Genomic DNA, 27,911 nt, shown 5'->3' with positions numbered 1-27,911 from the left:
AAGCCCGGTATATATATATATATATATATATATATACTATATCATGTTCTATATTGAATTTCCTTTTGGGGATGAATAAAGTGATTCTATTCTATTCTATTCTATTCTATTCTATTCTATTCTATTCTATTCTATATATTGAGGTATTCAGAGTGGTCATAGGAGCCATGGAATGAGAAGCAAAGTGACTAGTCTGGTATTACCTTTGTGCATAAGTACTGCTAGCAAAGCCACAATCAATCTGTGGCCAATGATGCCCCACACTCTTATTAGGCCTAACACAGCGCTGATTATAGCAGTTAGATAGTGTATGTCTGGCTCTTTCCCCAGAGGTACATTTGAAATTAATTGCAGAATGACAAATACTGTTAGTCTCTATGGCCCGAGGTCAAGCACAAAATAAAGCAAGTGAAAAAAATGTAACAGGGGAGATATTTCCATTAAGAAGGTTCAACAAAGTAGTCTGCAGAGTGGAATTAACATACAGATGTCGCGGTATTTATCCACCGACGTAAGCAATTAATTCAAAAACTTCCTGGAAATAGATTTTCGCAGTGATAAACCTCAGCCAGTGGCTCAGATTATCTATTCACAATCAGGATGTGAAGCCATGACCTTGTTCCAGCTGTTGCCAGAAGATGAAGCGGTATCAGAAATATCCAGACTCTCCAAGGGTACCATCAGAGTCTGCATGTAATTGTAAACTTTAGCCACATCACCTCTGTGCTGTGATAAATAGGCCGTTCTTAAAGATGAGGAATTCATTTTCAGATTTGCAGTGAATCAAACTACAGTCTGTAATTTGAAAGTGGTCATTTATTATAAATGCACATTGCTTTTTTGTGTTTTCTCCTATATTATAGAGATTTAGTCGATATGGACAGAACATATGGAAGAAAGAGAGCAGGTGAATGATATGCGATGAAGGTCCTGGGTGCTTTGGAATTGAACTTAAGACTTCCTGCTCAAAGGCATTTGCACCCATGTGATATGTGACCTAAAAGAGGTCATTCTTTACTCATAAATCCACCAAAAATCCTCAACATCTATGCTACTCTACTCTCCTCTTGTCTATTTAGGACCATTTAGCTCATATTTGTTTAGTTTTCCAACCGGTTGACCCCATTCTCAGCTTTAACTGGACTTTAATTAACCTACTGTATGCACCTTCCTGGCACTGACTGTCTGCGAATAGCATAGATAGCAAATACAGACAAGTGATAAACTAAAGAAAGACCTCTGACCCTTACAGTAATATGATCCAGTGGCTCTATTATGTTGTAGGATGCATTTTGCTGATGTGGTTTGGGTCCACTTGTTCCTTTAGAAAGAAGGGTCACGCCAAATCAATACGAAGTCGTCCAAAGCAATCTTTATCCTGTGATGAAACATTTTGGTCTTGAAAGATGTCTCTTCCAGGATGACACTGCTGCTGTGCATAGTGCCTCAGGACTGAAACATATGGTAGAGCCTACTTTTTTTGTTATCTAGTGCTTTCTGTCACCATCATTAAAAAACATCAAATGAGGGAATAGCTTTTGGAGAAATGGTGTTCATTGCTCCAGCAGAGTTTCACAGAGTAGGACAATCAATGGCAAGAAGCACTTAGACTGATCTGGTGGATCATGGTGGCCTAATGCCAGAAACTTTCTGTGGGTTTTTCCATTATTTTGTCACACTTGTAAAAACAGTGAGTGTTTACCAGATAAAGAGTCAAAACTGAGCTTTGAGTCTGAGCCTTTGCAGCAGTTTTATTTCAGCAGTGGCTAAAGGTACAGTCTGTATTGTGAAAGGGGTTATTCTTTAAAAGAGACAATTCACAAAATATTTGTAGCATCTGTGCAGATCTCCTGTAGTGCATTTTTTGGGGGGTTGTTTTAGACCTCATTGACAAATGCACCTGTTTTTGAGGAAAAGCTGTAAAAAAAAACTTCTGTAACATCACCAGCTAGTTGTTAGCAGGGTCAATATACACTGACAGTCATTAAAAACTTTGAGACCATATTTTTCAACATAATTTTTATTTTGAAGCCCAAAACTGGATTTTCTTCATATGAATCATTTGTTTAGCATATTGGCATACAGAAACAAAAATCTAAAGTTTCAAGAATGATTTCAAAATAAAGAATTTCACAAAAGAAAACGGCACCTGTCAAACACAAAGTCACAACAGTCAATACCGAGTATGGCCTCCATTTGCTTCGATGCAGGCAGCAATCCGTCGGCGCATGCTTTGGACCAGGCTCCTGATTGTGGGTTGGGAACAGCCCATACGCCTGGCTACATCACTGTAGCTCAAACCGGCCTCCACCATACCCAGTGCCCGGAGACGTTGTTCATGTGATAGACGCGGCATGATGCTGTTCACTGGACTAACAATGGTGGCCTTTTTTGGGCCTTTATATAGGCCTTCAAAACCCATTCTCAAATTGTGCAGATACTCACTGAGCATTGCTTGGTGTGTATTTAGTTCACTTTTGCAAAGTGACCAACCCATGTGCAATGAATCATGACAAAATGACAACTCATCATTATCTCAACTACCAGGGCACTAGATCATCAGTAAATCCACAATGAATAATTACAACCCCCCTACAAGTAGAACTCTGCGTACATTTCTACCTCAAAGTTTCTATTGACTGTCAGTATATAATTGAGAGACTTTTGATGTCCATGGGATATAGCTTGCACACATTTTTAAGTAAAATAAAGCAATCCCACAGACCATGCCTCCAGAGGCTTAAAAGTGGCAGAGTTGATCAGTACAGCCTGGCTTACTGGGCCAAAGTTTCTGTGGGAGAAAGAGATAGTCGCACCCAAATCAACGCAAGAGCTCATGGTGGGAGATCCTGAGATCAAGGCAACACAAGTACTGCAGACAAAGGCAGTAAAGGAGGAATTGTTTTTGGAGAGATTCAAGCGATTCTCAGAATAGCACACAGCTCTCAATGTTGTTGCTCGGATCCAGCGACTAGCAAAGGGAGTCAAAACAGCTGAGCCTGTAAATGCTGAAGAAAGAAGAAAAGCTAGTCTTGTGCTCGTGAAACTGGCTCAAATGGAGGCTTTCAAAGAGGAAATGCTAATGTTGAGCAATGGTAAACTGCCACAAGGCCATCAGTTGTCACAGTTGGACCCAGTATTGCAAGATGGTGTTCTCAGGGTAGGAGGACGTTTGAAAAATGCTTCCTTATCTCTTGATGTAAAGCATCCATCAATCCTCCCGAAGGATAGTGTTGTCACACGACTAATCTTGGACCACTTTCATGAGAAAACTCAAAACCAAGGCAGAGGACAAACTCTAAATGAACTGAGAGGAAATGGCTATTGGGTTATAGGTGGGAGCAAAGTTGTGGCAAATCACATTAAAAGGTGTGTTACATGCAGGAGAGTACGCAGGCCAACAGAAACCCAAAAAATGGCTGATGTACCCACAGACCATGTGAACCCTTCGCCACCATTCTCCTACTGTGATTGGATTGTTTTGGGCCATTCCAAACCAAACAGGGTAGGAAAGAGTGTAAGAGGTATGGGCTCATAATCACCTGTTTATCTTCAAGGGCAGTTCACATAGAGATGTTAGAGGATCTAACAACTGATGCTTTCATAAATGCCTTGAGGTGTTTCATAGCTATCCGTGGGGTACTAAGGCAAATTAGATCAGATCAAGGAACAAATTTTGTCGGGGCAAAAAATGAACTCACAGAGGCCTTGAAAAAAGTGGATAAGGACAGATTGAATGCCTATCTGGCTGAAAACCAATGTGACTTCATCATGAATGTGCCAGGGGCCAGTCACATGGGAGGTGTTTGGGAACGCCAGATCAGAACAGTTCGAAGTGTGTTAAACTGTGTCCTGTCACAGAGTGCTGGCAGGTTAGACGATGCTTCTTTGAGAACATTTCTTTATGAAGCTATGTCGATCATAAATAGCCGTCCACTCACTATTAATGACATCAACGACCCAAAAAGCCTTGAGCCGCTTACCCCAAACCACATACTCACCATGAAAACTTCTGTCCCACTGCCTCCTCCAGGAAAAATTGTGGCAGAGGATTTATATGCCAGGAAGAGATGGCGCAGAGTACAGTATGTGACAGAGCAGTTTTGGAGTAGATGGCGGAGAGAATATCTAACAAACATCACCCACAGACAACGCTGGCACTCTTCTAAATGAAATGTAAAGACCGGAGACATTGTTATTGTCAAGGAGGATTGTGTTCCTCGAAATGAGTGGAGACTTGAAAAGGTTTTGTCTGTTTGTAAAGATGAGGATGGACTGGTGAGGAAGGCCACAATACAAACAGGGAATAAAAACCTAGGAAAAAGGGGTCAGAGGTTAAGTAATCCATCCATACTTGAACGTCCCATCCATAAACTAGTTGTACTTGTGGAAAACAGCTAAAATGTGAAATATGTATTGGAAATAATTTTCTAACACATAAAAGATTGTGAAGTATTAAAATGACTGTTTTTGAAATTTACTAGATTTATTCTAGAGTTTTTATAAGGTTATAATAAATCATAGTAAATTGGTGGGAGTGTAACTGTCTCAGAGACAAGTTCATGTAAATGAGTTCATAAATGTATTGTTTATTATACTAGTTTATATTAAAAATGTTGTTCAGAGTATAAAATGTGATTAAAAAGCATAAATAGTGTTAAAATGTTTTTAAAAAGGTGCTAAAAGTTAAAATTTAGTGGATGTGAGGTCATATTTTATGTCACATGACCGGATATAAAGTAATGGCGCAATCCCCTGTGCATTGTGGGTGTTCAGAGAGGAAGAGCTGAGAGAAGACACATGGACATGCAGCCCAAAAATGTGCATATGGTTTGACAGGCACACACGGTAATTGAATTCACCTTACTATTGTGTATCATTTGTATTATTATGACTTGGAGAAGAGCATTTGAGTTATATTGTGTTTTGTGTTTGTAGTTTTCATGATGTCTGAGGAAGAAGGAGAGATTAAAAACATCTTTTAAAGACGTCCGTATGAAGCGTGGTCCTTTAAAGCATCAAACCAGTGCGCTTACATTCTTTATGTTATTGATGATCATGTCTTTACAAATTCCATAATTATTTATTATGGAAACAATCACTTATGTATAAAAAAAATTGACTGGATTTCATTAAAATGTAAACTAAATAACCATCCCAATTCAATAACAACCACCTTCTAATTAGCTAAACAAGAATAAACTGAGCTTATTCAAAGAATCATGACAGATATTTCTTTTATGGCAATATATCAAATGTTATATGGGAAATAACAAATTGTATCACTTTCAGCTAAGGTATCCATTACAAAAACACCTCTCAAGGAAGTGTGTTAATTCCAGATCACATGACCTGCTCCACATCATGTCATTTCCTCCTGAAGAAAAGACTGGCCAGACTCCAAGGCTTTCTGAGTTATTTAATATAAAGTAGTCAACAGGTTTACTACAATATCTTTACAAACAACTTTCAATTTCAACTTTACTCAATTGTGAATATAATATTTTAGAAGAATCTTTCTGTAAAAATGCCATATGGTGTTTGGTTATAGGCGGCCATGTTGATTTTAGGCCTGAAAACAGCAAAAATGTCAACTATGATCCAAAAAGTCTCACAATTACATATTGACCCAACAGCTGGTTTCAGAAAGAAGTTGAAACACAGCTTTAAGTCTAGCTCCATGCATTCAAGGGTTTTGCTATTTGTTTTGCACACTCTCAACCTCTCGGCTTTCTGAAAGCTGCAGTAATTGAAAATTTGATTGCTTTGATTTTCCAGCTTGCAAACTGCATTGTCAAGTGGAACTAAAATAGTTGTGATGAACCTACTTTTCGCCACATGCCTGCTCAGAATCAAAACAATGTAGCAATTAGCAGCTAAAGAAATGTATTTTTCTCAGGAGTGAGAAGGAAACCTGATTGCAAATAAATGTTGCTGTGTCTTCTGTGTTAAAACATGTAATTGTTTCCAAATGTAAATGTTGCAATAGTATGCCTATGTTGTATTTTCAACTTGATGTGCTTTCTTAAAGAGACAGAAAAAACGCAGCTTTAAGGTTTGGAACAGCATAGGAAAAAAATATTGACATGCTTACATGACTTTTGTGGTCACTGCGTTAACTTTGTGGTCTGCTCTATAGTATTTTCTCCACAGTGTCCTTCAGACACAGTTAAAAAACCTTGGCCAATGGTCTCCTCGGACAGCCCCCTCTGCTCCAAAAAAAAAAAAAAAAATCTCTGAAGAAATAGCACCAGCTCACTTGCTCTCTTATCAGAGGCTGCCAGATGCCAGCCCACAACACCATCCCACACACAGCCCGAAGGTGCACCACAACACGAAGCCATTGCAGTGGGGAAGGAGAGCGAGGGAGAGAGCGAGATACAGTAGAAGAAAGAGATGTATAGCCTAGGAACATTCAGAAGGAAAAGTGGATCACTGTGCGGAGGAGGGTCGACTGGAGCAGAGGGAGGCCGGGAAAAGTAGGGTCAGAGACCGACCTCTTCTTTTTTGTTAGCCCTACTGCGCCTGAGAGGCTAAAGACCAAAGAAAGGAGAGAAACGACATTAGATGTGCTTTTACAGAGTGTGATCTGTTACCGTGAAAAGGAGGGAAAAAAGTGGTTTATGACGGTTCCCACGGCAGCTTTGTGGTAACAGTAAAGATGATGCAAATGACTTGTGAATAACAAGCTCCATCCATCACCCTTGTTATAGCTCCAACGTACAGCGCAGGCCCAGCGGCAAAGCCACTCATGCACACGCTACATGCAGAAGCCTACAGGCTGTATTTCACTGTGGGTGGAAGCTTTCTAAATTTTATATGGACAAGGCAGAAAACCTTTTACCAGAGTGAGATACACTGTCTGATCAAGCCATCTGAGATTAGATTTTGACAGGCTGTTCAAAGTGTGCTGCTTGACAGCCTGAAAATTCAATTTTGTTTCACGTTTTCATGTGCTCTGCTTAAAGACAACTATCTGCAGCGACATTCAGATGTACACACAGACGCTGGTGTACCGAGTCACACACACGATGGCTGGCAGCTGCTCACGGCCTCAACTTCTTTTTCAGGCTGCCAGTGAAAGCTGATTACCAGCGCCAGTCGTCCTCTGAACAAACAGCAGAGAGCGAGCAGAGAATGTGAGCATAACATTTGAGTTTGAGAGAAAAACAGAGAGATACGGGGACATACAAGAAGCTGTCATGAAAAGCACTGAGCCTTGTATAAAAACATAATTTGAGCATGGAAAAAGAAAAAACAGGGATAGGAATCCTAATGTGGGTGTTTGGAGGGGTCGAAGCCACAAGAAGAATGGTAAGAATAGGAGCTGCTTGAACTGGCAGCCCGGGGCTGATTAATGATGAATAGGCCACAAAATGTGAGAGAATTGTGAAATTGCGCAGAAGAGGCCAATGTGGCTTCCATATCTTTCTGAGTGGTGGTGAGAGGAGTGACTGGCAACCGTGTGAACAGTTAAGACGGCGTGGAATATACATATCTTATACCTATGCTTTATTGTTTAGCTTTCAGTTTGAATTATTACTCTGCCAAGGAACATGGCAGAGTTATGTGACAATGCACGTTGATTTGTCTGTCTGTTGGTTAGCAAGATTACTCAAAAATGGAAGAACGGATTTGGATGATTTTTTTAGAGAAAGTCAGAAATGAACAAGGACCGCCTCATTAGATTTTGGCAACGATGCAGCTTGTAGTCCGGATCCACGGATTTGTTAAAGGTTTCTGTATTATTGCAAGATAGTGGCACGGCGTCATTGTAACCATGAGAACAAGACAACTACAGCTGAAACAATTTCTTGAGTTATTCAAGTAATTTGATTGCTTAAATTCCTTGAGGCAAAATTATCTCAACCGAGGCTTCATTTAACCACTACATTCTAGACCGCAGGTCACTAACTAGTCTGGACCCAGACTTCATCGGACCCGGACCTATAATCAGTACACATTAAGGGGATATTAAATTTGATGGGACACTTCTATTTTAACCGGCACAGCTATTCTAGTGTTTATGGCATTTACTAGATCAGATACTTAACTACAAAGACAGTTTGACAAAGTCAGACTTTCTTTGTGCGAGTCGACAATAACTAAACCCTCAGTCAGAGTTAAAAGGTACGAAGTTGGTTTTCAACTTTCTTTAACTCAGATTTTCTGCATCAAACTCGTCATACAAACAGGAACGTTTAAGGTGGGGCTACTTTGTGATTACAGTTTGTAGTGTCCTCTAGGTTTCAGTTAACTGAGTCAAAATTCAAGGCTTCAAACCAGTAGTCCACAAACCAATGGGTCATGCCACAGTCAAAAATGGTGACACTGTGTTCTCAGTAAATGCTGAGTGTATTCAAAGTCCTGCTTGTTTATGTAATATTATTCTTGATGCACGTTCAGATCCTCACACTTTCCATTCTGCTATTTCAAATCTGTGCCCATGTGCTCTCAAATGTTGCAGACTGAATTGTGCACAAAAGTTGAATCTGCATTGTCTCAGTTCTTTCATTTATGTCCATCCATCTGCCTGCACCTCTAACACACACAAATTAACACATATTGTGTGTGTTTTTTTTCTGTTGTCTACACATCTGTACAAAAACTGATGTGCAGCACTGTTTCTTTTAGTGCAGTGACTTTCTGAAGGTGCCATTGGCTGCCTAGTAACCTTACAGCGCCAACAGCATCCAGAGCCAGGCTATTCTAACCCTTCAAATATTGCTTTATTGGGATGATCCTTATCTTAACATGTGTTCCTCTATAATTTCTATTTCAACCTAGCTGGAGGTCCAGGTAATTTGGCAGAGTTACCCAAACAATGCAAGCTAGGCCGCAATGTCTAGACAACCAGAGGGTAAGTGTTTGTAAGAGGAATACGTAGCCATCTGTAACGCAAACTTTACCAAACATTAAAAACTCTGAGGCTGTAAACCCCACCCATCTGCCACTGCAAGGAGGATAAACCTAACACCAAGAACTGTAAGCAAATATAATTTAACCCAGGTCTGTTCACAGACTGAGGGAAAGCTAACAGAGGCGGTGACAGATATGATACTGGGTGATTAGTCTTCATTTGTGCTGTGCGAACGCTCATGCAAGCAAAATGTGTGTGTTTATGCAGAAGACCGTCCATATGGGGAGCTGTTATATAATTCATACTGCAGGTGTTAAAGAGCTTAAGCCTCCTGAATAAGCGACAAGCAGCTTTCAAATAGGGCCCGTTGTATACAGTGTGCCTGGATGTTTACAAAATGGCTGACAAGTAGAAGTCATTGAGGAGAAATATGCCCAGGACCTGGGTAAACAATGGGAGGAGAATATGAAGGGCACGAAACCAATCAGAGGGATGACAGCCAGCTTTTTGTCAAACAGGAACACGTGTGATGTGAGGCGTCCCTTGTGGACAGAATGCAGGATGTTTGAAATTTGTTGGAAGATGAGCTGCTAGAAGAAGATTCACATCAAATCAAAAATAATCTGCATGTGATTCAGTCAGCCAATATTCCGGCTGCAATAATAGGATTAACTTTTGTTTCCCTCTCAATACACGATTTGCTTTCAAAGTCTGATAAGGGGTGTCTTTTAATTAGTTTCAGAAATAATAAATGGAGTCAAAGTGATGTATGATTAAAGCAGGCGGCGATTTGGGGATATAGAAGGTTCTCTTTTGATGTGAGATGCAGGCTGCTGCACATTCTGTACAGTAAACATCCCTGTCACCGAGCAGATGCTGCTGCTTCTCTTTGTCACACAACTGGCCTAAAGACAAGGAAAAAAAGAATCTCCCATCAGTGGAGGCTTGTACAACAAAGGCAGCTGGTAATTTATAGAGCTCAGTGAACCTCTTCAGTGCATGATGAAGCCACCAAAGCCTCATTCTACAGCCCAGCTGCCTTCCTCTGATCTCTGTGGGCTTTCTAGTATCACCAGTAACACCCACTGGTGATACTGGAACCAACAACTGTAGGATGCTGCTGCTGTCTTAACTTCAGCCCACTGCTTCCAGCTGCCCATTTCCACCAATCTACTCCACATCGCCCTTGCTATACTTGATATGCTCATCTACACATTTTTTGCATCTTACTACCAGCTGTATATGTGGTATATTAATGCCAGAGCCTTACACCATAACAGTAAACTGATGAATTAGTTTCAGTGTTGGCTAGTACTTCGTATATATCATCTGTGTTTCTCTTATCACACATGTATGCCACTGTGTGTTATGTGGTTCCTTGTCCCCCAACCCTTCTACCTCTTCTAACTTTGTCCCTCTTAAGGTTTGTTGCCGCTGAAAGGGAGTTTCTTCTTGCCACTGTCACTTACTCTAGGGGTTCAGGCTTATAGGTTCTGTAAAGCATCTTGAGACAATCTGAATTGTAATTGGCACTATATAAATAAAATTCAATTGAACTGAACAAACACATAGTGAGGCTTCTCATCAACACTGCCATGCATTACAGCTGACTTACGCCTGTTTTCAACCAGTTGAGCTACCGAAGTGCCCGTTTTGCTGTGTGTTTAAGCTTGAAGAGGAAGTTACCTAAAACCTCCACGTATCATCTTTATATTCGTCTTGAATGTCTTGAACTCAAATTACATGAGCAGCTGTGGTTCAGGTGGAGGGGCGGGTTGTCCACTAATCACAGGGTTGTTGCTTTGATCAGTGGCCTTCAACTGTTTTTTTCTGAACCCAAAATTGCTCCCCATGGCAGACGAGCATCTTCCATGGCAGCCCTGTTGCCACTGGTGCGTGAATGTGAAACACTGTAAAGAGCTTTGAGTCCTTTCCACTAAGACAGAAAACGGCTCTAAGTTGACTGTTTACTGTACATGTTCTTGCAGTCATTCTTACTGAATTATTGTTGTTCTACCTGAACCTTAAGTTCCATTTGTCACATTACATTTTTCTTTTTGTTTCAGTTGATTAATTTTCTTTCTTATAACATTAAAAATATCAGAATGTTGAGGAAACTGTACCGTTTGGTGCTAATTATGTGTGGGTTTTTCCAAAATAAGCAATCCTACTTACATTACATGCTGTCATCTTTTCATTGGTAATATAAAATTATTTGTGTGTGCAACTTTCATTTAAATTGTTTCAAAATGTTAGAAAAACAATCAAAACGTCACAGTTGGCATATTGTTCATAAATGTCATTGCTTTATATCAGCAGAATTCAAACACTGCAGTCCTGTAAAGTCTGTCCTGCCAACTTACAATTACTCTGACTTTCTTCAATAATTTCACCCTGTTGTGCCAGAGTTTCTTTTCACTGTACCAATTATTGAAATGCCATTCACATCACTCAGTTTCACCAACAGTGGCATTATTATTGCTGTGATCAGTTTTTTAATGAAAATTCTGTTTCAGGAATATTGTTGCAGACTGGGGCTGCACAGTGACTCGGTGGTTAGCACCGTCGCATTGGAGCTAGAAGATCCACGGTTCGTGTCCCTTCCTGGGGCTGGGATCTTTCTGCATGGAGTTTGTATGTTCTCCATGTGCATGCATGGGTTTTCTCCGGGTAGTCTGGCTTCCTCCCACAGTCCAGATGGTGTTGCTGTCTGTCACCCAACAAAATCCCAAGTGTACACGTTTAACAACAACTGAGGATCTTCTAGCTACAAGGCGAGAGTACTAACCACCAACCCACTATACAGCCCTGTCCAAACATGCTGAGGTTAACTGGTAATTCTAAACTGCCTGTAGGTGTGAATGTGAGTGTGATTGTTTGTCTGTATGTGTAGCCCTCTGATAGACTGGTGACCTGTCTATGGTTTCCCTTGCCTTCACCCCAAATCTACTGGGGTAGACTCCAACCCCCAGATGACCCTGATGGGGACAATGTTGCAGACTGCACAATGCTCTCTGCAACCAATAGGCTCATTGGGATTGCTGTGCTGACCAGAGACACCCAGTTACAGAAGCCTATTGATTGAAACATAACAATCAAAGGGAGTGTCAGAGAGAGGAGTACACTCAACCCAGTGGGTCTGCGGCCTCCTGGAATCCGTCTATCGATCCTTGTTGGCTGCTCGCTGCTTCCTTTGACAAGGTAAGATCCCCAGAAGGACATCAGTGACGCACTGTGACTGCACTTCAAACATCCTATACTTTCACAGCCAGTCCACCATAAATGAAACTATGACAGGTAACACTGTTGTGCTTTTTACTCTACTTCTGACGGAATTTCAAATTTTGCTCTTTGAAGTGAATCTTCAAAGATGTAATGACAGTGCATGTTAAGGTTCATAGTAATGATCTGATCTGAACAGCTCATTCTGCATATTCTCACAAAGCTCGTCATCATTTCCAGAAACCCATGAAATACTGTGTCCTCATGTCACTAACCCTTCATGTTGTTGCTTTGCTTCATCTTCTCAGACTGCCTCGTCTGTTCTTACATGAACAGTGTATTAGTTTACATCTATTTCCACGATCTAATGATAATAAAGGAAATGTTACCCTTGTCACTGGATGTAGACTCTCAAGTACCTAATAATTGTACGGTGTGTTTTTCAGCAGCACGACAGAAAAATATCCTCATACACTAAAGGCTGTTTGTCACCAGTTAGTATTTAATCCCATCTATCACTTCAATCACATTCTTTTTCAGAAGTGCTCATTTTTCCTGCATATTTGTAAAAAAAAATAACCATAGAGAGGATAAAAGACGACCTTGCACTGACACTTTCCTCTCAACATAATTTCAAGGCATGAAAATAATGCCGACACCATGATGCAACGAGAGGCAATCTAACATGTTCGACGAAAAGATTTCTATCTTTGTGTTCGTCCACAAAAGCTTTGCACTTGATGCCGTAATGAAAGTGAAGCAGCTTATCGCAGAGGTGAGACAACATGATGGAAAAAGAAGGAAAGTTCACAATGTAACACCACAAACAGACAGAGGAGGAAACTAGATGTGATCCTACAGGTGAGAATTTTAAAATGGCATCGCAGAAACAACTCTTTCTTGGCGAGATTGAGCTCTTCTGCCTTTTGACTCAGCCCTGCCTTCGTTTTCAAGGCGACTTTTCTTCCTTTCCGCGGCTAGAAAAACACATCAGACAAAAGCATGCGGCAGTCGGTGCAGCTTTTTAACTGCATTAGTTCAACTCCAGCCGGTTTGTCACACAACATTGGGCAGGGGATCGAAAACTTGCACTGATTTAGCTCAGATCAATTCTCTTTCTTGGAAATTGTGCAGTGTCCTAGTTAAGAATGCTTCACATGAGCTTGTTTAGCTGATGGGCTCTGCTGCGGAGGAACTTCATTTGTATACTAAAACTGATTAATCATAATGTGAAATCACTTAATGAAAACACACAGTAATCCCAAGTTAATTGGCAATTAAATCAGCCAGATAAATAAATATATTTATTGCGGTTCTGGTTGACTGTGACAATGATACTGTTCATGTGTCAGTATAAAGATGTGATGTGTTAAGCTAAAACTAGGGATGTGATTTCTTGTAGCTCGGGCAAAGGGATTCCTGCTGGGCTCCAAGGGAGAAAAAAAAGATCAATATGGGAGATGTTTGATTCCCACTTACATAACACGTGGATGCATCATATTGCCCAGCGCGTTTAGTTTATGTCAGCTTGTAACATAAAAATGTCATAATATATAGAAGCCTGGTGTGGGAGTTTTACAAAATACCTGCATCATGAACTCAGCACCTCCACAGACTTACAGATCTGAAATCATGTGGGCATGATCGCAACAGAGGCTCTGTTTAACCACCTCGATGGCTCCTCCATGAGAGAGCTCGTGTACAGTCGGAGCGCTGCACATTTAATGCTGCTGCTTTTAATGACTGCTTTGTAATTATGATAATTGCATGTGTTCTCACACATAAGACCTGGTGTTGGGTTTCACAGCTGCTGCTCTGAATTTTTAAAGCACCACTTAAAGCGGCACTCATCAATATTTTCATAACAACATTGCCTCACGTGACTACATGTAATGTAAAATGGGTTTTCTCATAGTGACTGGACTGCAGAATAAAAGCTCAAATAGACAAATTGTACACAACCTGATATGGAAACAAATAAAGCACAAACAGATACAGTTAGCAAGGAGCTGCTAAACAGTAGAGGACAAAACAAAGTTAAAAGAATAATAAATATTGAAAACAGATGTCTTAGAGCCAGAAATATGACTCAAAATGTGTGGCATCTCCTCAGTGCGTAAATGACATATTAATATGCCAGTTTAAAAATATATTCCATTATTTCCTCGATTAAAATGTATGAATTTTTTAAAAAAATTTTACATCGGGGATTTAATTGGTTGACAGACTCAAACATCAGCTATTTTTTTTTTAAAATTTTGCTCCATTTAGTTTTCATTTTCATCAACAGCATGAATGATTAACAACTGAAGTATTTGTTGAGAAATTTTTATCAAATCTGGTGGAGGTGTGGGTTGCTCAGTGGATCAGTGATAAGCACAGTTGCCTTGCAGCTAGAAGATCCATGGTTGGCGTCCCAGTCTGGGATCTTTTTGCATGGAGTTTTGCATGTTCTCCCTGTGCATGTGTGGGTTTTGACTCTGTACTCTGGCTTCCTCCCACAGTCCTGATTGTGATTCTAAATGGTGAATGAGTGTGCTGGTTTGTCTCTATGTGTAGCTCTGTGATAGACCAGTGACCCGTCCAAGGTGTGCCCTGCCTTCACCCTAAATGAGCTGTGATGTAATGGGATCAAGGCTATTTTACTTGACAAACACAGGAAAATATGACTTGTGAAAGTGACTTACAGCAGTTCATTATTACTATTTTTTAATTCTCTGTTTTATAGTTTTTGATTAGGCAGTAAGTGAAAAATATCAATTTTGCTGGAGTTTTATTTTAGTTTTAGTTTTTCTTTTAAATATCATTCTGGCCTGGTAATAACAATGGTGATAACAGTGGTAATAAGAATCATAGTGTCTCTTTAAATGTCTATTATTCATAGGGCCTTCCTGGTCTTATTGTGATGAAGCTGGAACCTCAGCACAAACACAATGGCCCCAGTTAACATCGCATGCTTCCTTTTAAGGATTCGCTGTTTCCAAGTTCCACTTCTCCGACTTTGCAAAACATCTCTTGAGCCACTTTCACACTGGTATGCTGACTTGTGAAACAAGTGGATATCACATATATTACCTTCGATGCCATCACTCTCTTTTCACACTTTTTTTTCTAATCAGTCAAGCTAAAATACCAAAATACCCCGACAAGTGATCTTGCATCAGCTATGGTATCTCAGTGAGACTGATGATAAAAACAAAAATGGAAACAGTATTTTCTGTTCAAAAATTCCTCACTACCTCACCCCACCTATGTGCAATATGGGATGTATGGGACTACCCTTGTTTTATTTATTTCTTGTTCATTTTAATGCCTGGTACAACTAAAGGTACATTTGTTTGGACAAATATAATGATAACAACAAAAATAGCTCATACGAGTTTCATTTAAGAGCTGATATCTAGCCATTTTCCATGATTTTCTTGATAACAACCAAAATCACTTCAGATGTTCCATCAATAGCAATGGCATTGTACTGCCGAAAACAGTGCTTTTAGGAATTCCATGTTTTCTATTCTGTCTGTTTAGTCACTGATACACACAGGAGGTAGTATTGGATGTACTTCCATGACTCTATCTATCTATCTATCTATCTATCTATCTATCTATCTATCTATCTATCTATCTATCTATCTATCTATCTATCTATCAGTGGCGGCTGGTGTTTTTGATTTTTCATTTTTAAAATAAATATTTTTTAAAATAAACAATAATCAGTTATTTTTAGCACCATGCGTGCTTAAATTCACAATTACATGTCATGTACAAAATATTAAATAGAATTTTCGGGGAAAATAGTTTCCTGCTCATCTCTGCTGAGCTGCTTGGGGGTGCCAGAGAAATCGCCCCTCTCGTGTGGCAGAGCAGCTAATTATTGACAAAAGATTCGACATAGCAACAGAAATTTATCCAATCAGCGTCGTCGAATCTGATGCCCAGAGGGGCGAAATTGATTTCGCCCCAAGCCAAGTAAGCATGCGTGAGTGCGGTGGATAACTGTGACACTCACAGACACAGTGACAAGAGAAGGCTTGGCTAGCTGGATCTAGTCATGCAAATGCTTTATATTGCTTCCCGTGTTTGCTCTATAAAACGGCTGGGACAGACACGACATGGACTGTTTCAGGAGTAAGAGATATGAAACATTTATACGAGAAAATAAAGAAACTCGAGAGTAGGAGGGCACATATGGAGAACACCGTTAAGCTAACGATGCTAGGCAAGGCTAACATCGCAACGCCGCTAGATGAAGAGATGAAGAGTGACACACAGTTACACACTGAACTGTTCTGAAGTGGCCTCCAATGAGCCCTGATCTGAATTCTACTGAACATCTGTGGAATGAGCTGAAACATGCAGTCTGGAGAAGGACAGCCTTCACACCTGAGACAGCTGGAGCAGTTTGCTCACCAGGAGTCGACACGTGCAGAAGTCTCACTGAGAGTTACAGAAATCACCTGACTGCAGTGACTGGTTTAAAAGGTTGTACAACAAAACATTAAGTTAAGGGTACCATCATTTTTGTCCAGGCCTGTTTCATATTCATACAAAGTAATCTTCAACAGAAGAGTACTGTGTCTGTATATACACACACATTTATTCCCTTGACCAGATTTTTCTTTGTCTAAAGTTGACTTTAGCACATCATCCAGCAATGTATTACACTTAGTAATTTTTGGATATTTTGTCTAAATAGTATGTGTTTGCTTATGTAATCTGCTCATCATTTTCTGGCTTGTTCACTGAAATGCTGAAATCATCAAAACTGTTGCAGATTGTATTTTTCTTTGTCTGCTAATTGAAAAATCACTTAATTGTTGCAGTTCTGATCAGTTAGTAACATTTAGCTTTATCATAAATTACTGTACAGTATTTTTCTGTTCTATTATTAATTTCTTAATACTTGAGTCATCAATTCAACACTAATGCACTGTTTCATGTGCTCAGCTGTATATATAATTTATTGCTAAAATTGAGGTTACGTAATATGTTGTTATTGTTTTGTGCAAAAATGCCTCAAGTTATTAATATTGGGATTAAATAATTATTATTTCACAGAGCACTGATATCCTGTCATTTCTGTTCAGTTGTATCGGGATGGTTACTGAAACTGACTTGATATGACACAGCCCCACTGAGAATATTTTTCACCAGCCGCCACTGCCATCTATCTATCTATCTATCTATCTATCTATCTATCTATCTATCTATCTATCTATCTATCTGCATTCATCCTTTATATTACTCTTGCAGTGTCTTTCTTTTATTGTTGTTTTCTGTTCTTTAACTTGACTTCCAAGAAAGCCTCGCACAAGAATTCCTTTGTGCCTAAACTGTCTGTTTATGTGTACAAATGGCAAACAAATATATTGAATCTTGAAATCACCAAATGCTTAACCCATCAGTAATGCAAAAACTTCTTTAAGTTGACCGAGTTCTTCTTGTTCTTACACAGATTCAAAGTCACTGTCGTTTCTGACGCTGAAGACCACAGAATGTAGGAATGAAAAGGAAAGGCAAGTGTTAAACGCAACCGCAGTTCTCACCAATTTATTTTGTATTCATGTTCATATCGCAAAAGACAAGTGCTGCGTGGGTTTTGCTGAGTTTCTTGACAGTTTAATCTGTGATCATGTCATGCACTGCAGGGAAAAAAACCACTTAGTCAGTTAAACTACTACTGTCTGTTAAGATCTAAACTGATATACTGTATCTGCCAGTGGGTAAAGGTTTTGATCAACTCCTCGTTTGAAGATAATAACACGCCCACTAGTCAATTATAGGAGTTTAAAAAAAACCTCCACTAAATATTAGAGAACAAATGAGCAGCTAAAAGGACTTTTTTGTTTTTTGACGTGAATATTCTGTTCGCCTCGGTATGTAGCTCGATATCTCCTTTGGAAATCACAAAGTGGAACATGCTACAGATCAGAACATTTTCCATGGCGCCAGTGATGTAGAAAGAGCTTCTAAGCCTGATATAGATACTGTAATTGGTTGATCTCTGGTGTGTAACAAGGCGGTGGAAATTCTCAAAGCAGAAAAAAGGAAAAGGTTGGAAAAGGGCCTGCTGCAGCCAATCGATGACAAGCTTAGTGAATGAAGAAATAAATCAAACAGCAGTTGAAAGGGAAAGCTATGACTTACTGTGTGTATTAATATGTATGACGGATGCTTTGTCTTCTTAAGCAGAGGTCAGTATTGCATTTGAGCAAACAATATGCTGTTCACTGTAGGAAGCTGTGCAGTCAAGAGGGGAGCATTGTAATGGATATGATGCTTTAGTGTTGTTTTATAGAAGCCGAAGGCAGGACAAAAAGGAAAGGAAAAAAACATGGTAGAAGAAGTCAAGCATTCCAGGGAAGCATAAAACTATGATGCCTGTGTATTAACATTCACAGCCAACTCCATAATATCTTTACAGCTCTCAAGGCTTCTGTCAGATTGCAGAAGCATCTATGGTTTATTGGTTGATATAAAAGCAGCAAGAGCTGGTAAAGACCAGCCTCACTACGCTGTCTCAGCTTACAGATAGACTTTAATTATGTTTATAAAATATTAATGGATCTCCAGCACGAATGTCTTTGTTTGCATTGAAAGTATATGTACCAGATGTGTTTGCCTTTAAATTCAACACTTCAGAATTTAAAAACATTTTTTTTTCAGATTGATACTTTAATAAATGTGAATTTAGAGCAAACATCCAAGTTTCAAAGATTCAGATCATGTCTATTATATACAGGGTGACACAAAAAAATGGGAACTTTTTAACAATCCAATAAAACCAAGAGTGATGGAAGAAAAATATTTTATTCATAGTAATTGAAACCTTAAACATGCCATTTAAGAAACAATGATGGAATTTTCATTTTTAAAATGACTTCCTGTAGATGGCGTCCTCCTGTACGAATGCATTCTTGAAATCTACCTGGGGCTGTCTCAAGAGTAAAGTGTACACGACTCGACCAAGAACTCTGGATGAGTTAAAACAGAGAATTCAGGATGAAATTCACAGTATCCCAGCTGAGATGTTGCAGCGGTCAATGAGGAATCTCCACAGCAGATTTCAAGAATGCATTCGTACAGGAGGACGCCATGAATAAAATATAAAAATATAAAAGATTTTTCTTCCATCACTCTTGGTTTTTTAACAGTTCTTAAAGCCTATTCTTTATTTATTAATTCATTCCACTCACTTTTCTCACCTTTTAAATCAGTAAAATACCTATTTTTCTGTTTTCCAGTGGCTGACTGAAATTAATACAGCTCACAAAATTTATTCATGTACCGACTCTTGCTCATTTATTTTTGTAGATATACAGCAACTCCATTTGTTCACAGCTGTGTTCTGAGCTGTATTGTGTTGCTCTTTGGACATTGCAGCTAAAAACAACACTGGGGTAAGCAAAAATGATTTGTCAGCTGGGAATGAAACCATGGACAGTGCAGTTAAGTTTAAGGCCCTACCCAGTCTGCTGCCAAGCACCGAGGAGTTCATGTTTTAAAACAGCACTACAAAGAATGGTCCTCCAGTTTTTAAATTGGAAAGGAATTTGTAAAATACTCGGCAGCATGCAATGCTCAACCCTTGAACAATGCAAAAATCAGAAATAACAGAGGCAAGACAAGGTAACTGTAGAAAGTAAGTTGGAAGTTAAGACTATGAAGTCCAGACAGGTTCCACATCATGACAAACATGTCTCAAGTTTATGATTTATGTCTCTGTGTTGGCTTCTGTTCTATGCACAGTGAAGGATTATCGGATGTGCGTGACTTTATTCCAACAAGCCAACAGTGCCTTGCCTCCTGGCAATAGACAATGTTTGGTTGAAAAGTTGGCTTGAAAGAGAAAGGGTAAAGGGTGCTTTTGGTGAGATGAGCACGGCATGCATTTATAGGCACCGCTCATGACTGGTGATTGTTGCTGCAACATTGTTTAGTTTCATCAACAGAATCCACTCCATTCTACTCCACTATGATTTGTGTCTTTTTTCAAGTATCTGCAGACAGCTACAACAAGGAAGAAGTGTGTCCTTAAAACAACACGATCGCAGTGCCACCCTTGAACCTGCAATTTAAATTCCTAAACACACATTGGATTTCAAGTCGTAAACAATTCATTATTTCACTGCTTTACTTCCTGCACAGAACATGATTGGCTGCTGTCTGACTGATCCAAATTATTTTTGCTGTCAGGAAAATAGAGTTCTTATTTGTTGGCCAATGACTCCCAAACTGAAATATCTCAACAATTAATGAGTAGATTGTTGTTGATTTGATGTTGTGTTAGAGTTACATGACATTAGTGTTTACTGCATGGACTGTATATAAAAGATGGACATAGTGACCACCTATTGGTATGCAGACTACTATTTTTAAGGCCTGAGTTAAGCATTTAGTCACTCTTGTCTTGTGCTTCTGAAATTAGACATAAGTGAATGGAGAACCTAAGGACAATGCATGCAGTGTAACAGTTATAACATGTAAATCACAAGGTAGCCTCTCTCTGAAACATACCCTGCTTTATTGTCAATTTCATTCTAAATGGAACTACGTTTTAACTAAATGAATACTAGCAATTTCGTTGTACACTGTGTAATGACAATAAAGCACATTTTTCTTCTTCTTCTACTATGCTATTCTTCTAAATTCTTGAAATTAGTGATTGAGACCATGAATTCATTAGGAACATATTTATTGAAGTAGCATATGAATAGAGAAAACGGGTTGTTTTGTCATAGACTTCTATACAATCTGACTTTTATTTTGCAGCCTGAGGAGTCGCCTCCTACTGGCAGTTAGAAAGAATGCAGTTTTTCTGAAAAAAATTACACCAGCTACACTGCTTCAGAGACGAGCTAGAGTGGCTGTGGACTTAAAAAAAACTTGTCTAGTGGAAATCTTAATGAAAATTACTCTCTTCAATCTTTTAGAATATGTAATTCATCAAAAATAGACAGATAGATAGACAGATAGATAGATAGATAGATAGATAGATAGATAGATAGATAGATAGATAGATAGATAGATAGATAGATAGAGTAACCTTTAATAATCCCACAGCAGGGAAATTTAGTGTACAGCAGCAAATAGAACATTTTCAATAAAAAAAGAGTGCAGCACACAGTGCATATATATATATATATATATATATATATATGTGTGTGTGTGTGTGTGTGTGTGTGTATGGCATGCCGTTTAGGAAATTATATATATAATGAAAGTCGATATATATATAATGAAACTTGATATATATATATAATGAAAGTCGATATATATATATAATGAAACTTGATATATATATAATGAAAGTCGTTATATATATAATGAAAGTCGATATATATATAATGAAACTTGATATATATATAATGAAACTTGATATATATATAATGAAACTTGATATATATATATAATGAAACTTGATATATATATAATGAAAGTTGAGATATATATATGATGAAAGTCGGAATATAGAATGTTCAGATTTTCATTCCATCTATTCAAAGTTTCATTCCATATATTCAGACTTTTTCCTACTGAGCCCTGGAAGGACATGGCAAACAAAAACAGGAACCTTATTGGACATTTGCTCTTCAGATGAGCTCTTCTGTGATTATCTATCTGTCTTCATGGTTGTCACAGGGAACGGCGACTACGTTTGAGAAAACAGGTAATTTTTTAGAGATGTTTTGATTCTGAACACTGAACGTGTTAGCATTAGCTTAGCTACTTAGCTTCGACTACATTTGCATCCCTACATAGCTTAAAGGTTAAACACATGCACCATATGTTGATGATAATGATAATATCTATGTTTATCTTTATAGCTGGTCTTAAGGCTAATTACGAGGCAGAGGTCAGCTGCTGCCTGGACACATCCATGATCACGCCACTGGTGGGACACAATTGTACTGGATTTCAGCTGAAGGCTGCTGTTCTGTCCAAACTGAGACATTTTTATTGTGACATACCCTCCACTGTTGTTAGCTTTTGATTCAATAAATTTTTTTGAGATGAGGAAATCACTATTGCATGTTTCTAGTTAAATACCCTACTTTTATGATATATCACTAAAGCATGCACTTTTTATATTTTCCATCAATTTCACCGAAAAGTTGAATAACTATTTGTGAGCAGTGTATGTAGACACATAATAGAAGCACATTTCAATAATATATCTGCTGCAGTAGTGCAGTTTATCTACCTAGATTGGTGTAACAGTAAAAAAAAAAACATATGCTACTGATGTTTCTGACTAAAATCTGCTTGAAAAGCACAACTGCTTATCTGTCAAAATGTGTGTAACAAAAGTGTGCACTGAACACTGAATAAAGTCTCTCTAGATTATAGACAAAATTTGCATCTCTCATCACAAATTTCTGTTTATTCACCCAAAGTGCATGAGTAAAATACAAAACAGGTGAAGTACTAAAAAAGATTTATTTTCTAGAAAAGCCAATAGTCAACAATGCAGTTTAATTCTGGGACAGTTGCTCCAGCACCGACACCATGGGTCCCATCAGTGCAACCAAGGTTTTCATTCATCTTCTGGATGTTCTGGAGCATGGCAGAGGTCACGTCTTGGTGTCTTCCGATCTGTTCCAAGAACCGTTCCTCTGACCTCTCCAGATACTGCAGAGGATCCACAGCAGCTTCCTGGTTCCCTTTTCCTGCATAAAAGCACCAAAAAGTACTAGTTGTCAGTAATTATTTTCTATTTTCATAAACACAGTTAACTTAAAGTAAATGTTCTATTTTGTGATTTTAGGATGGGTCAAAAGATAACATACTGATCATGTTGATGTCTGCATAGTCTAAACAGATCTTACTTGATTTGGTCTGTAGAGAGGAGGACGGCGTGGAGGAGCTGCAGGATGGGACCAGTAAGCTGCAGACTAGTGCTCCTGGTAACTGGACCTCATCATCCAAGGCCGACAACTAAATAAAATGAACAAGACATGCTGTTGATAGCATCTGTAATACAAATGATTTTATCCATTAACTGATTTATTGCTTTGTCCATACAATGTTAGAAAGTGTTACAAATAATACCTGTAATAATTTCCAACAGTGATAAATGCCTTGTTTTATTTACAACAAAAAACACCAAAAGCATCTATGTATAAGAAATCAGTGCATTGGATTTCCACATCTGCAAAGCTAGAAAATCACACATCAGAATTTTACCTTGAAATTATGAAAATAGCTGCAGATTACCAGTACTCTTTACTTCATTGTGTTAACTTGATCATTTGAATCAGTTTTTTAGACTTGTATTACTGATACGAAACATAATCAACACATAAATTAAAATGTGTTCGCAAAGAGTTCACTGGTTCTTCAAGGGAAATTTCAATGACAACCATATAGTTCAGTAATATGAATAATGGGTCATTGTGTAACAGCGTGGGAGGTTCTGAATACAGGTCTTGGACTGAAATATTGCTGCTGCTTTCCTCCGGTTTTATAAGGAGTTGTTTCATAGCTTGTTAGCTTACCAGCGGCTAACTGGCTGGCAATCAATAGTTCAACGCCAACCTCTAATCACTGATCCGGTGTCCGGACCGCGTTAGCTGGCGGAACGTTCATAATACTGATGTGGGACTGTTGTAGCTAGCGTATTCATAGTAGGATAACAGCAGGATGTTGGAGAAATAAAACTTACCATTATCAGGATCGCTGGTCTGCATGGCAGACTCTTAGCGCATCGCACTGCTTGAATGTCTGTGTATTTCAGGCCGATTTCAAAATAAAACTCAATAAAATTCTCGTCCGGGTGAGTGTCCTTCATTGTCGCTTCGCCATACGGACATGTCCCTTCCGGGGCTCGGTAGGAAAAAAAGATTTGATATATATATATAATGAAAGTTGATATATATATAATGAAAGTCGATATATATATATATATATATATATAATGAAAGTTGATATATATATAATGAAAGTCGATATATATATATATATATATATATAATGAAAGTTGATATATATATAATGAAAGTTGATATATATATAATGAAAGTCGATATATATATATATAATGAAAGTTGATATATATATAATGAAAGTTGATATATATATAATGAAAGTTGATATATATATATATATATATATATATATATATATATATATATAATGAAAGTTGATATATATATTATGAAAGTTGATATATATATATATATATATATATATATATATATATATATATATATAAACTTTCATTATATATATATCAAGTTTCATTATATATATATATCGACTTTCATTATATATATAATTTCCTAAATGGCATGCCATATATTTATATATATATATATATATATATATATATATATATATATATATAATATTTTCTTCAGAAGAAGAAAAAAGCAGGATTTACAGCAAAATTTCTATGAAATTGCAAAATATGCATTCTGACATTTTTTTGTTTATTGAAACTTAAATGAAAGAGCTACACACTGTCTGTAACATCAGACAATGTCTGCTTTTTTCAACCTAAATAAAGTCCTTGATATTTCAAAGCATGATTAAACACTAAATAATGTTTATTGTACTACCTGGTCAGTATGTGGGTTTTACCTTTATATTTGTATTTTATAAAGACACTACTGTATATCCTTTTAGAAATCTGTAGACATTCCATAAGCACTGTCCATTCATTTCTCAATCAATCTATTTATGATTTTTTTAAAAAAAAGGGAAAAAAAGAGGCTTGCTTCACTCACTCAACATCACTTCAAACATCTAACACTGGTTAGATGTCTGAAGTGAGTTGCACCACACTGAAAACCAACAGTGACAGAATAGTGGATGACTAATTCAACACAGTTTATATTGTTCTTGGTGGAAGTGGATCCCATAGCAGCTCCAGCAGCTGACTTCCCTCTCTGTATCTTTGATCACTATTCTTTCATCTTTTGTGAGCTTGGGACTGGCACAAAATTGCTGCATAGCATGATATATGACATTCCATCTCAACAGCGTATGAAAAATAAATTAGATTTCCCTACACTATTTCCTGATCGGTCCCCTCCTTTGCCCACCACCCCCACCCTCCATCTCCACCACCAGCAGCCCTCCCTCCTGTCATCACACCTGCCTCTTGCTTCCTGCCCATGCTTGTGGCTGCTCAGCTGAGAGACACAAACACTGAGGGTGTGTTCGCGCCAACTGTGCTATAGAAGCTCCTTTCAAGATTTTTTCCTTCCGTGCTTTAAATGCTAAAAAATGAAAAGCAAACATGAGATGAGACCAAAAACAGAAAATGTACATTACCGTTCAAGGTAATTACCAACAAAGGAGCAAGCAGGATATTCAGCTCCAGCCCTACACAGGAGTGATGGTAGCTGGAAATGTTCCTCTGTACCCCTATGTAGATATTCCATTAAAAATCAGCTGTTTCCTGCTAGAATAGAGATTTACCACATTTACAATGTGCATTCTGGATTTTTGATCAGTTTAATGTTATCTTCATTAAGCAAAAAATGCTTTTCTTTCAAAAATCAGGACATTTAAGTGACCCCAAGCTTTTCAATGGTAGGTATATTGTTACCTTCAATAGATTTATGAGTACAGTAATGTATGTCAGGCTTATGTTGCAACAAACCTGGACACTTTATTTCCTTTAATGCATCTCAGATATGTGTTTCGTTCGACAGTCCCTGTCTGGCAAAGACCCACATCTGAAAATCCACTTTTCGGTAGAAATGTCTGTGAAGTATTTGAGTCTCTGAAACCCACTGGAGGAAATTTTACTGTGTTCACAAGCTGAATATTGTTGTGTTTTACAGACAAATCCAACAAGTAACCAAAACACTTGAAGACCTAAACCCAGAATAAGGCAACACCATCTTTTTCAAATGTGACAAGATACTGCATTTGTTGCTTTACTAGTCCTACTACCCCAATGTAGATATTCCATTAAAAATCAGCCGTGTCCAGCTAGAATAGTCATTTACCACATTAACTATGTCTAGACTCGATTTATGATCATTGAAAAAAAAAACTGCATTTCTTTTGAATTGTAGTGGAAGTTTAGTGTCATTTGTCAGAAGGAAGAATAGAACTAAACTGTAAAATCCTTCATTCTACAGAACTAATTTGCTGCCATTCTGTCTGATGTTTATTGTATGCTTTACCAATGGTATTTCTAGATGAAGATTTGTATTTATTTCATTTTGTAATTTAGTGTAGCACGTTTGACTCTTGTGACAGAGAGAGTACAGTCTATGGTTATAATCTCACAGGTCCTCAGGTCTTAGCTTATTGGTATAGTTCTGTGACGCTGAGCGGATAAGGGAAAACTGCAGAGTCAGATAATAATTCCTATTATAGTAACTATTATCAGTGTATTTTAGTGCCAGAAGAAATGAGGCAACCAGACATAAATGTTAAGTTAGTTACATTTACAGTCTTTCCCCTCCTATATGACCGACGAGGCGGGCCGCCTCGCTGGTATAGGCCACCACCTCATTACAATTTTGCCGACATTGCCGCCTCCCTGGTCCGCGCCAAAAAAAAAAAAAAAAAAAGTAAAGTTAAATATTAGAACGCATTGACACATAAGTCCGATATATTCGCCGCTGAAATCAACAAGTCAGAATGGCAGCCTTGTCTCGCCGTGGCTGAAGACAGCAAGGCACATCCCCATTGGTTGGTAACACTCAGTTCTTCTATGACATCCCACGAGATCGTGTTTCAAATGTCGGTCGTTCCGATTGGCGAACGTTCCTAGCGTCAACAAGCATGGTGGACAAGAAGCGGCAGCGCTCCATCGTTTCGTTTTTCGGGGCTAAAAGCAGGTGTGTATCACAGACATATGTCAAATTAAGTATCAAAACTATTGCATGTCATCAAAATAAAATGAGCAACGCAGTGTAGGCATCGATCTCGCTTCCTTTACTGAGTTTGCTTACTGTTTTGTTGTCCGCGGCGATACGAATTGACAGTGACTGCAAAAATGGCTCCCGTTAAAACATTTAGGCACGACAAAACCCGTTCTCACGAACGAGACAAATGATTTCAACGGAATATAAAGTTCCTAGTTTCTTTTGATAAAATGATTTATAGAGTGGCCAAAATTATATCATTCAATGGCAAAACAAATTCTGTGTTCAAATTCTAGTTCTGTGTTCAAAAAGGTAACAGTTTTGAAAACAGAACCAACTCCTTCAGAAAACCAGTTGTTAACCCAGAGTTGAAGTTTTCTTTCACATTTTTAAGTAAAATGAAGGTCATGACATAACCTTTTTATTATAAATAAAAATGAAGTGGGAATTTGGTAAAAGTCACCACTTGATTCCAGATTCAAGTCCTTTGTCATCTTTTTCAAATTTGTAATAAGAACTGATGTGGCATTTTGGAATGGCTTGTGGAAATCTGACCAGAATATAATAGACTGGACTAGTTGACATGTTTTGATGGCAAGAACAAGTGGGTTTATATTTGTCATATTTTCTCCCTATCACTAATTTTTAGAAAAGAAACATGAAAATTTTATTTAATTTAGTTTTTGGAAATGGCTACAAATACAACAAAATGTGCTCCAAATTGTGCCAGAATGCCCCATTTTGCATCTTGATTTTTAAAATTTTTCAGGGGGGGCATGCACACGGACCCCCTAGTTGCTTTGCGCCTGCGGCACACACCGATGCAAGCCATTTCAACCCAGGGGAAACACTGCATTTACATTTAAATTGCTCACAGATATAAACATAACATCATACAGATTTTTAAAAAATGAAAAACATATGCATATTAAACGTTCAGTCTGCTGGTCCCACAGAGCAAACAGCAGATGGTGATGAAGGTATGAAGATGCAAAGCA

The 27,911-nt window shown here is 38.2% G+C and overlaps 1 protein-coding gene across 5 annotated transcripts in view; it reads right to left on the bottom strand.

Annotated features, from left to right (window-relative positions):
- The window catches only part of LOC110952644 (leucine-rich repeat and fibronectin type-III domain-containing protein 2), a 249,831-nt gene that overhangs the window by 37,727 nt on the left and 184,193 nt on the right, over positions 1 to 27,911 (bottom strand). Inside the window, exons 5-6 of one of the 5 annotated variants that reach the window (XR_007941931.1) lie at positions 22,912 to 23,020; positions 22,447 to 22,752 (exon numbers count right to left, since the gene is read on the bottom strand). The exons of the other annotated variants lie outside the window; for them this stretch is intronic. The gene's annotated coding sequence lies outside the window, so the exon portion shown is untranslated. Of the gene's footprint in view, positions 1 to 22,446; positions 22,753 to 22,911; positions 23,021 to 27,911 lie in introns of those variants that run through there. 5 annotated transcript variants of the gene reach the window in all.

Source organism: Acanthochromis polyacanthus, chromosome 1, assembly GCF_021347895.1.
Source record: "Acanthochromis polyacanthus isolate Apoly-LR-REF ecotype Palm Island chromosome 1, KAUST_Apoly_ChrSc, whole genome shotgun sequence".
NCBI lineage: Eukaryota > Metazoa > Chordata > Actinopteri > Pomacentridae > Acanthochromis > Acanthochromis polyacanthus.
Note: the sequence above shows the minus strand (reverse complement) of the source record. Positions and strands in the feature narration are given on the sequence as shown.